General features: G+C 41.5%; 1 long non-coding RNA gene across 1 annotated transcript in view; it reads right to left on the bottom strand.

Annotated features, from left to right (window-relative positions):
* LOC116437569 overlaps positions 1 to 11,163 on the bottom strand; it is a 42,829-nt gene that overhangs the window by 15,428 nt on the left and 16,238 nt on the right. The gene's annotated exons all lie outside the window — the stretch shown is intronic.

Consider the following 11,163-nt stretch of genomic DNA (forward strand, 5'->3'; position numbering starts at 1 on the left):
ATTACATCAATTTTCCTTGAGTCAGTTCATTCACCTTCAAAAAAAGGAAACTAATATGTCTTGTGACCACTTCAAAAATTCCATTTAATCCATTGACAAAATTATAGACAGAAAATATTAAAATACATGGACCTATCTATCTAATGTATTGATACATTTGTGATCACTAGATGAAGTGATGCTATACACCACAGAAATATTCCAATTGACTGGCCAGAAGGAATGTAAAACTCAGCCTTCCCCTGGAAGAAATCATGACTGCTCAACTTTGACTTATGTCCTTTAGCAAAAAATAGATAATTGCTGAAGTAGGTAATATAATCAGCTTATAGCTGATTTTTTCATGTAAAACAATAGATGTCTGTAGTTTGAAGATAGAAATTCTTTCCCTTTTGATGGCCAAGTTCTAAATTACTGTGACAGACATTTCATTGACAACATGTGATGGTCAGAGCTGGGTAACAGTGCCCATCCAGTTTATGTACTGGATGTCGCTGTCTGTGAGCTTGAACTTACAGAAACCTCCCAAAACTGCAAGGCACCTCAGAAAAATCTGCACACAGAACTTCAGATGGGCACACCCCTCTTCCTAACACAGGACATAAGAGATCTTTTATACCATGACAAAAAAGTGATAAAAACGCCCCTCTGGATGGTTGAGAATTTGCAGCTGGAATGAGGTGGTTTATGATTAATGCCCTGTGAGGAGGATGCTGTAAACAAAACATTATTTTGTATTGCAAATAAATGGGTCTGCTAAGTGCTGTCTAAATACCCCCAGGTACCAGTGGCCCACAGCTCTGAGAAAAATGCATTTGCAGAGCACTTAGTGTCAAGAAAGCCCATCTCTTGGTGCCAAAGGGTTAAGAGTCTCTCCAAATCAGAGGATAAACTCATTAAAATGGGCCATTACTGGATAAAGAAGAAGCCCCAAGACTCCTTCCCCATTTCTTTGCCAGGTTAGCAGGAGGAACCAAAGAGCATAATACAGGTTTCAGTGCACATAAAACAATAGTAAGCTCCATAAGGAATGAGGATTTCAAAGTAAATAGAATACTGAAAGTCAGCAGAGGCAAAAGTTAACTTAATATAAAATACTTGACTCTCAGGTAAGGCATTAAGATGCTGTTTTGGCAGCCAGAACTAATAGCAGGCTTGCTGAAAGGGTTTTGGCTTCAGAAAGAAGACAAATACAATCCTAATCCCTTTTTCCTGCCACACGCTGGAGATGAGTGAAACCCAAGGGGGAAATTCTTATTACAGCAAATAGGTGCAAGTCCACAGGAAAAATTAAGTCAACTTGACAATTTACAAATTTCTTTTCAAGCATGAAAGGTGGATAAAAACAGAAGGTTATTTTTAAATCCAAACCACAGTATTTTGTATCTGCTAATACCATTGCCGAAGAATAAGGGACATAGGAAAAGAGTCCATAATGAACACGAGTTTCATTTCACTGGCACAGAGCCAGGACAAAATAACTTTTGTTAGACAAGCAATATTAGAAAATCTAATACCAGGAAAAGAAGCTTTTTCCTTCTTCCCATCAGGGGCAGTGAGACCTGGCAGTTTATCCACAGCTTTCTGGGTGAAGATACAAACCAAGGTAAAATCTGCTTATCCTTGACTTTGCTGGGTAAGGAATATACAGCACAATATTCCTCAGTACAAAAAAAAAAAAAAAAAAAAAAAAGTTCCTTTACTGTGTGCTTCACGTTCCTTCTGATTTATTCCCCTGCAGACAAAAGAGGATTAGGGATAATCAAAGTTTGCCATCAGCATACCTGTACTATTCCACAAATGAAAGACCTTGAGCTTTGTGGAAAATACCCATACTGTTAGGTGGGCATCTGCTTAACTCTTATGGACCTTTAACATGTCTTTTGAAATGCTCAGGCATGCCAGGACCTAGCAGTATTAAATCTTGCTTTTGTAGGTGGAAAAAATTGCAATCCATGCTCTGTTACAGTGAATTGACCGTACAGATCAAATTATACCCTACCCACTAAATAGAGAAAGATATGCTCCTGAATCTTGAGCTCAAATGCTCCCAACTCCCTTCTGGCATCCAGCAAGCTGCACTTCTACTGTTCATTTTGGGCATGGAAAATAAATACCTCCTTCTCCAAATGCATTGTGGTTTGGGTGTACAACACCACAAGCATGACGGAGTCAGTGACGATTGTACCTGGGGCAAAAATAGCTAGTTTGGGGATGAAATGCTGATGGCTAAAATCACATCTTTCCTTAATGTCCCAAAAAGTGGTTCCTTGCCTTTTTCCCCCATTGTAGGTCCAGATGTCCCCTTCCTGTTGAGTGAGGAAATCAAAAGAGACCACTCTGTTCAGGTTGCTGTATGAGCTCTATGAAGTGGCTGCCATGAAAGCATTATCAACAAGGAGAAAAGATCTGATGATGAGGAGTAGAGAGATGCTGGGGGAAAAGGAACTGCATCTCAGGCACTGGAAGAAGGAATTTTACCCTCCCCCTGTAGACCATAGAGGAGTCAAAGGGATATGGCAGATGAGATGAGAGAACTGGTTTGGAAATTTGCTCTGTTTCTCACAAGAGGTCATATGGGTGGAGAAACGTGTCCAGTCCTAGGGGCAATCTGTGAACCCAAGGCTGAAACTGTGCAGAGAAAATTCCCTGGAGGAAAGAACATCAATTAAAATTCTGAAATGGAAAACATCACAGAGGCTCATAAACAGACAATATTTAAATGTCTGTCAGCAGATACTCTGGATTATACTCTGGATTACCATGTGCTACCTCAGACAGCAAAAGAATGACTAGCCAATAAATACAACAAAAATGCCCAATCACAACAAAATGCTACAGGAAATTTCCACACCAAAAGAGTCCCTCTAGCAGCATTTTTAAATGATTTTTCTCTATGTGACTTATAACTGAATATAATATATATGTACCTTAGCTAGCATGATGGGGTCTAGTGTGATATAGAATAAGTTGATTACATAATTGCTACCATGAATTGCACTGTAATGCTATTAATATACAAAAAGTGTTTGCTGGATTGGGACCTGAGCTCCTACCCCATGAAACTTACCCCAAATCTCTAGTTAATTCTTGTAATACTGCTCTTCTTTGACTGCACCTAATTAGAGGATTGCTTGGTGAGAGATATATATGACTATCTGTATGCATATATAAATATTCATATAAATAAACATATAAGTATCTACAGATGAATATATAAATATCTTCACATGGAGAGATTTGAGCCAATGTTAAAATGCATCTTCTTTCCAGCAATGTCAACAAAATTTTAATAGATGAAGATTTCTGAAAATTTCAGTTGGTTTGGGTTTTAAGACTTTTTGGTACAGATTTATCGTCTATGTTTTATTTATTTAGTTAATTGCTCTAAGTTAGGTCATGGTCACCCTTGTATTTCTCTATAGTTGAAAGAGAGGAGATGAAGATACTCTTAGAGAAGGTGACTCTGACCTTTTTTGGGTTGAATCACCCTCTGGAGGTGCCTATTTCATCCCTGCCTAAGCAGCAAATATAGGATTACTTCTTACTTAGCATGCTGACTTAAAAAATTGAAGTCGAATTTGGTCCCTAGTTCCAAATTCCTTCATCAGCCAAATAAAACAATGTTTCCCCTTATCTGGAGTGCATCAGTAAAAAGGTGTTTGAAGACAGTGAATTAAGCCTTGTTTGTTCAGTGGTTGACCCCATCTTGGGACAGGCATCTGGAACTGGTGACATCAATTCTAGAGATGTCAACCCAACATCACTGGCCTCACATGATTATGTTACAACTCTTTGACAGCTGAAGTCACATGAGGTGCTCCTCTCACTCCTCTTTTTAATATAAGCATGTTTCCACTCATCTGGGCGAATCTCAGATTTCCTTGAAAAATCATCTCTTAAAATTCAAGCACAGCTAGGATGAAACATAGTGGGGTTTCTTCAATCTCTTACAAGATTGTACCTATCATTTAGGACAGAAAATGACTTAAGCTTGAGCTAGACACCCGGTCTCCATCACAGATAATAGAAAGAGGCAAACATCTTCAGAGGGCAATTAATCCCTGGGGTCGGTCTTGATTTTGGTAAAGTGAAAGTCGTTTTGGGGTGGGTATGAAACGTAGGAATGTCTTGCAACTGTGATAAATAGAAGGAGAGGTGTTATGAGAAGAGTGAAGGCAACAGTACAGCTGCTACACATATGAGCTAGGGGTGTACACGCTGGAATTCATCTCATCCAACTTCATCCACTTAAAAGATCATCATCAGGCCCAAGTTAATCTAGGCTCTTTTCTAGTTGATGGAGAGAGCATGACCAGAGGGCCCATCTAGTATCTGCACTACTGGCAGCCAAAACACTCATGGCATGTGCCAGCACTTGCCATCAACTTTAGCACAAACCTTGATAACTAATTGCTCGGTGGCTCACTTTTAGTCAACTTAAGTGAGGTGAGATGGATTCCACACCAGGTATTTCCTATGGAGGCAAATTTGCTTTATTTAAATGTTGAGTTGAGAACAGGACATAGTCCTTCAGAATTCTTTTGTGCTATAGGCTCAGGAAATGCATAGCCTGGAAAAAGAGCATTAGCTCACCTAGTCTAACCACTTGGATATCATCAGCTATTAACTGCCACACAATTATAACTGCACTAAACCCAGTCAAATGCTTTTGCTTAAACTTAACCTGTACTTGGCTACAATTGCTTTTCAGTGTTGGACTGAAGACATCAAAAGTAAGAGAATTTCCCTCATCTCTGTAGTTTGTTCTGAGAGCTAATTGCCTTCCCCACTATAAATGTGCACCTTTTTCCCCCATTTGAATTTGCCTGGCTTCCAGCCACTGACTCTTGTTAAGACTTTATCTTCAAGATTCAAGATCCTTTTACAACCCAGCATATTTCCCTTAGGAGGAAACTTACACATGGTCACAGAGGAAATATATAACAGAGCAAGGAACCAAACCTTACACTCTGAAATCTCAGGATAATGCCCAGATCATCAGCTCATCCATGCTGCTGACAGCACATTGGAGAATGGGGATGGATAATGGTTATTAATGCAGCATGAAGACAGGGTTTTTACAGGTGAGACTGTGAGAAAGGATAGTGTTACCTCTGTCTTGTCCAGTGATACACACTGCATTGGCAGCTGGGGTGCCACAGAAGAGACCTGGTTATACAGGACACAAATGTCTCAGGAACTCAGCAATGTATGGCTCTGGCCTCTCATGAGACAGACTGTTTCCCACATTTCTGCTTCAGTCTGTTTCTAACTTAATAGCAAATGTCTGCCTTGATTGTACTCTGACTTTCATGAACCAGACAATGCTCTCTGCAACACTGCAAGTAGCAGGTGCCCCTGAGCCTGACATCCCTCATCCTGTTCCTCCAGCTTCCCCTCCTGGCATCCTGAGGTTATTGTGGCAAAGACACACGAAAGGGCACACAACTCTTATGGAAAGTGGCAAAATTCATATATGAGAAAGCACCTTCTCCCTCCCTGGAGCTTCACCTTGACGTTGTGAACTGAATCTCTGCTCTCTGTCTGCTGCAGCCCCACATAAAAAGAAAATTGTTTCTCATAAATTACTTCAGAAATGCACATTGCATGTTAATTGTAAAATAAACAGTTTAAATTCATTTCATTGAGCATAACATCAGAAAGAAAATGAGCCAACTGCAGTAGATTATTTTTGTTGGATAGGTTTCAATCATCTTTACTGATGCCCTTCATTCTTCTCCTGATTACCATCACTAAAAATCCCCATATCAAATTTCATCTGAGTATCTAAAAATAGAGATATTTATAACTTAGCTGTTTTTGTCTCACAGTTCTCCTCCCCCTTTCCTCCTTGCATTTCTAATCAGACTTATTTCAGAAATATGTAAAACATTCATGCTAGGACTATGTACGGAGAGGAATGTGGGGATATCACCACCTTCTTTTTTATCTGTACCATAGCTGGCCAAAGGAGTAGGTTCAGCCCATTCCCATTAGCTCTGCCCAAAGTTGTCCCATGAGACTTCTTCTCTCAGCTGCTTATATGAACAGTGCCTATTGACATTCAGATCCAGCCAGGTTAGCAAAGAGTTCCTAATAAGACTGATTAAACAAATCTAGTTTGCTTTCACAAAAAAAAAAAAGCGTGAAGCAGAAAACACAAATAGTCCATCCCACAGGCCAGCCGGAGCAGAAGGCAATATATGGGGCAAGACAGAGAGCAGCATCTTCTTCAGCTAGTTGCACTACATCCAGGAGATGTGTGATCAAGGCATTAGTGCAAATTCTCACTCAGAATAAAAGCACCACAACTCTACTGACTTCACACCAATGAGAAGCCAGCTGATAAGCTGGATGTAAAACCAGCAAGTTTCACAAGTTCAGAGATGGGTGGATGTCACCCTTCCATGCTTAATCTTTTGTTTGACATCCCAAAAATTAAGCAATTCATATTGAAATCAGAAGTCTACCTGTTGAACCTACATGATCACTTTGTAGGTTCCAAGTCATACCTTAAGGCACAAGATAAATTGAAACTTAGCCCAGTCTTGTTTAAAATTCAGCTCAGGTTCATAGAACTACAAACCTCAGTTAACCCTGTGAACTTGGCTCAGTTTTAGGGTTTGAACAGTCCAGGTCTAAACACATTTAAAACACTTTTTCTTTTTTTCAAAAGCAACCTGGGCAACAACTGAAAGCCTTGGGAAAAGTTCCTCTGCATAGAAAAATAGCTAATGCATCAAGTTATGGTTTCTTAATGGCATTCAATTAACACATCACTGTTGTTAGCTGATTAAAAATTAACTGCGAATACACATTTAACATTTAGTACTTACAAATGTTCCTTGATTTATTAAAATTGTCAGGAGTTAAGGAGTCTTGGGATAAGCAAGGAATATTTTCTTTGCCTATTTTGGTAACTCTGTAATGAAGCAAGCAGCTTTTAACAGGGAATTCAGACTTGAAAACTTTTCTGTAAAGCACAATATTAATCATTCTTCAGATATTAATGCTCACTTTCCTCAGTTCGTGCTGTTTGTGATAGTGTGTATTGACTAGCTGCTGTTGCACTGGAAGAAATCCCCTACTTCAGAATTGCAAAAGAAGGGAATGTTGTTTGGAAATGTGCAGATGAATTTCCTCTCTTATTGTATCTGCCAACAGGAAATCTCCACACTGACTTTTTGGATTGCAGTATGGCAACAAATGCCACCATGGGCCTTTTGCTGCATGTGCCACCACTACATCAACAAGGAAAGAGGTGACACCCCCAGTCTGTGGTTAGGAGCAAGCAGATGGAAAGCCATGCTCAGGAGAAGCACAGCCAATGCTGGACATGAATTGCATCCTCCACACAGAGGGTTTCCAGTGACTGGCAATCCCACCCCACCTCTGATGTGACTTACAGGACCACCTCTGGCAGACCCATTGATGCAGCCAGTCTGTGCTCCCTGTCATCTGACACCGGTGTTGTTCCTCCTATGATCTTTCTAAATTTGGACATGTCAGTACTGATGGTGTATACTGGGCTGGCTCCGACTGCACGTGCAGTTGCTGCAATCACATGTTCAAATAGACATTTAAGCCTCTGAAGAAATATTTGTACTCTCAGATGTGGCTAATGTGTTTATTGAACCAGGTCCAGGCAGTGACAGGCACGAGGACACTGCAGAAATAGAAACAATGCAACCAAGAAGCAGCAATAGCAGTACAAAGAGCTCAACATTTCAGCTAAAAAAGTCAGGGAAAAGAGAACTTTCCTCCTACCTGAGCACTGATATTTCAGGTCCGCCTGCTTTAGTCCACAATCGTGCCTCTCTGATTAAGTGACATATGGATGCAGATCACGAAAACAAGACCCCTACAATGTGAGCATTTGGTCACCCTGCTCGTGAGATGCTGACAAAAATCTCTTAAACACAGAAGTTGACTTCAAGCACTGTAATTTTCTGTCTTTGCTCTGCCACATTGCTCTACCCCCAGTATAAAACAAATGAGGAAAAAAAATAGAAGAGAAATGAAAAAAAATGAAAAAAAACAAGCTTGGGAGCACTTTTTATCACATTCCCCTCTGACTTGCTCCTGGGGAACACAGCAGTGTTTTTCCTTAGTTCTGTACCTAATGAAACTCTTGTCATGATGCAGGGATTAATCTGATTATTTATTATTTGCATTAAGATGATACCATCTGCCCTTCTCTTTTCTCTTCTCTTCTTTTCTCTTCTTTTCTCTTCTCTTCTCTCTTCTCTTCTCTTCTCTTCTCTTCTCTTCTCTTCTCTTCTCTTCTCTTCTCTTCTCTTCTCTTCTCTTCTCTTCTCTTCTCTTCTCTTCTCTTTTCTCTTCTCTTCTCTTCTCTCTTCTCTTCTCTTCTCTTTCTCTCCCTCCCTGAATTATCTGTTGTGTAGAGCAAGATGGGCAGTGTGTTAAGAAAAGGTGGTTATGCCTGTTTCAACAAAGGAAAGTGAGGTGGGGAGAACTTAGGGATTTAGCTGGAGTTTGCTGAAGCACAGTCAAAAGTATCCTATCCATTTCTATGGGCTATGTATCAGGCCCTAAGCATAAGCCTACTCTGCATAAAACATCACTGTGAGATAGAGATTTAAATTAGCTCCAAAATAGCCGAGCGTCTGCACTGCAGCATCGCCACCTGAAGAGAGGCTAGTTCTGGCTGCTCAAGCAGACAGGTCATCCCAGCTTGGTGCTGGTAAACTGAGGTCCTGCAGCCTCCTCACTCAGAGCTGGCTCAATGTACAGCACTCCAGGCTGTATCGAACACAAATGCCCAGGATAACCTCCCTCAACTAGCACAGGAAGCAGTAAAATGAGAAAATAATGTTTTCAATCACAATATGTACTTTACCACCATCCTGTCTCAAAGTATAGCTGCCATGCTGACAAAACAGGGTTCAGGATGAATGGTAAGTAAGAACATTGCTTTCAGTTTTGCCTGTTCTCTACCATATTTATTGTGGCTCTTACCAGGTCTAAAATTCCAGTTTATGAGAGATGACTGAGAGGGGACCTCATCAATGTCTTTCAGTGTCTGGAGGGAGGTGTCAGAGGATGGACCAGGCTCTGCTCCATGGTGCTCAGCAATAGGACAAGGGACAATAGATGCAAACCGATGCACAGTTTCACCTGAACATGAGGAAGATCGTTAATCTATGCATCCTTGAAAATCTGTGTTTCACGTGCACTTAAAAATGAAGTGTCTGTGCATATCTGATGCCCTTAACTGTTGAGTATTTTGCTGCCATTACTTACTGACAGTGATGCCTCAAGAAAAATCTAGCACTAATAACCCTTTTGCCCAGTGGGGATGCTGACTTTCACCTGGTCAGAAGCCCATGAGCTGATGACCAGATCCCCACACTCTCCGCAGATACACCCTACTCCATTTAGTAGGCTGGTCTTGTCTTGCCAGTTGCTTACATGAACCACATGCTGCTGTTACCAGCATTTGCTGCTTAAGTCTGAGCCTGACATTCTTCAAGGAAACGAAGGGAAAGGGCTTACTCACCCCAGTGCTCTTCATGTGAAAAGTATGACAGAGCTTACAGACCTCAGAGACAAAGAAGGATCTACCCAGGCAACAAGAAAATCCTGTCACAAAGCAGGCATTTGTCAGGCAGTGAAATAAAAGGCTCATCTCCACACACACACAGAGAAGCCCAGAGCATAATAATGGTGAGGAAGGGGCACCCAAATAACTTCAGGGAAGAAATGAGCCCCTGTCATGCCTCGTCCCAGGGGTGCCCATAAGGAGCATCATCCCACCCTAGTGAGTCACAGGAGCTGCTCTCTGGAGCACCTCAGGGACAGAGAGAGGTCAGTACCCAGGGGCACATTATGAGGTGCACGAGAAGAGTGTTTTGGGATAGGATGGAACTTATGTGATATTTGGAAGAAGTAAGAAAACTGAAAAAGGGGGGAAAGGGAGGGCCAAAGTAGTTTGGGAGAGCCAAATAAGCAGAAACTGAAGGAAAAGGGGATAAATCAGTCAGCTGTGTAAATAGGACTGGCCAGTGCTCTTGTGTTTGGGATGGTGTGTGCAAGGTGTCTGTACCACCCTGGAGGGGGGCCGCAGCCTCAGGTCCTCCCAGGACCAGGTGCCAGCAACATGAGGGAGATTGGGATTCCCAGGTAGCTACTGGTCAGACTAAGTGTCTGAGCCCAGCTACTGGTGGATCCACATTTTTCACCCTGACCAGCCAGAGAGGGGACATGAAGGGCTGCGGGTGCTGACTGTGTATGTGCAGTGTCTTTGAGGTGTACGGATCTGGATCCATCTCTGTATAAATACATATGTTTGTGTGCCTGTGCACCTGCAGGGAATACACGCTCTGTCTCCGGACTCGTGGGACCTCTGGTGTGGATCTGTAGCAGTCTCAGCTCTCCCAGGCTGCCAAATTTGGTCTTTCCCTAGCAATATTTTCAATCCACAAAAAATGCAGGTGTGCCATATGCAACAAATTCAGGGATCTCAGTATTCAGAGTCAGACTTTGGAGGTTTGGAGAGGCTACTGTATCATAATGCTCTGTTTGATAAGCTTTACCAGCCAGATCTGAGGAAAGGAAGGAGAAAAGGAGGTACCTTTGGACAGTCCTGCCAGGCAGATGGACAGGGGAGCTTTTCTTTTCAGTTGAATGATCCCAAGCACAATTGCAGGGAACAGTTTATGGTGCAAAAGGAAAGATAATAAGAATCTAATGTGAAGGAAATTTTCAGATTAACAACTGTCTTCTCACTCTCTCCACAGGCTGATATTGCTTGGTGCTTTCATTTTCTGTTACGCTTTACATCCAAGCAGACTGTGATCTCTCTTGATGAAGGCACTGAGACAAAGAGCAGTTGGGTGCCTAAATATCTCTGAATACCTCTATGGACATAGCTCTGAAGACCCTGAGCATTCAAAATTCAAAATGGGGTTAGATTCCTCCAGCTGCAGAACAATAACTTTTATAGCCCTTTTCCCCAGACAGTCTCAAAGCCTAGAGTTTGAGACTATAATGAGAAGTTTAGAGCAATTGAAGTCTCTTATTTCATATTCATCTGAATGAGGACAGCCTGGAACCTGGGATATCTCACTTTTTCGTTTAAATAGCTAGACCTTTTTTATCTATGAAAGGGGCCTTGAGTAAAGTAAGGCCTTGTGCTGA

This window comes from Corvus moneduloides, chromosome Z (genome assembly GCF_009650955.1).
Source record: "Corvus moneduloides isolate bCorMon1 chromosome Z, bCorMon1.pri, whole genome shotgun sequence".
NCBI lineage: Eukaryota > Metazoa > Chordata > Aves > Passeriformes > Corvidae > Corvus > Corvus moneduloides.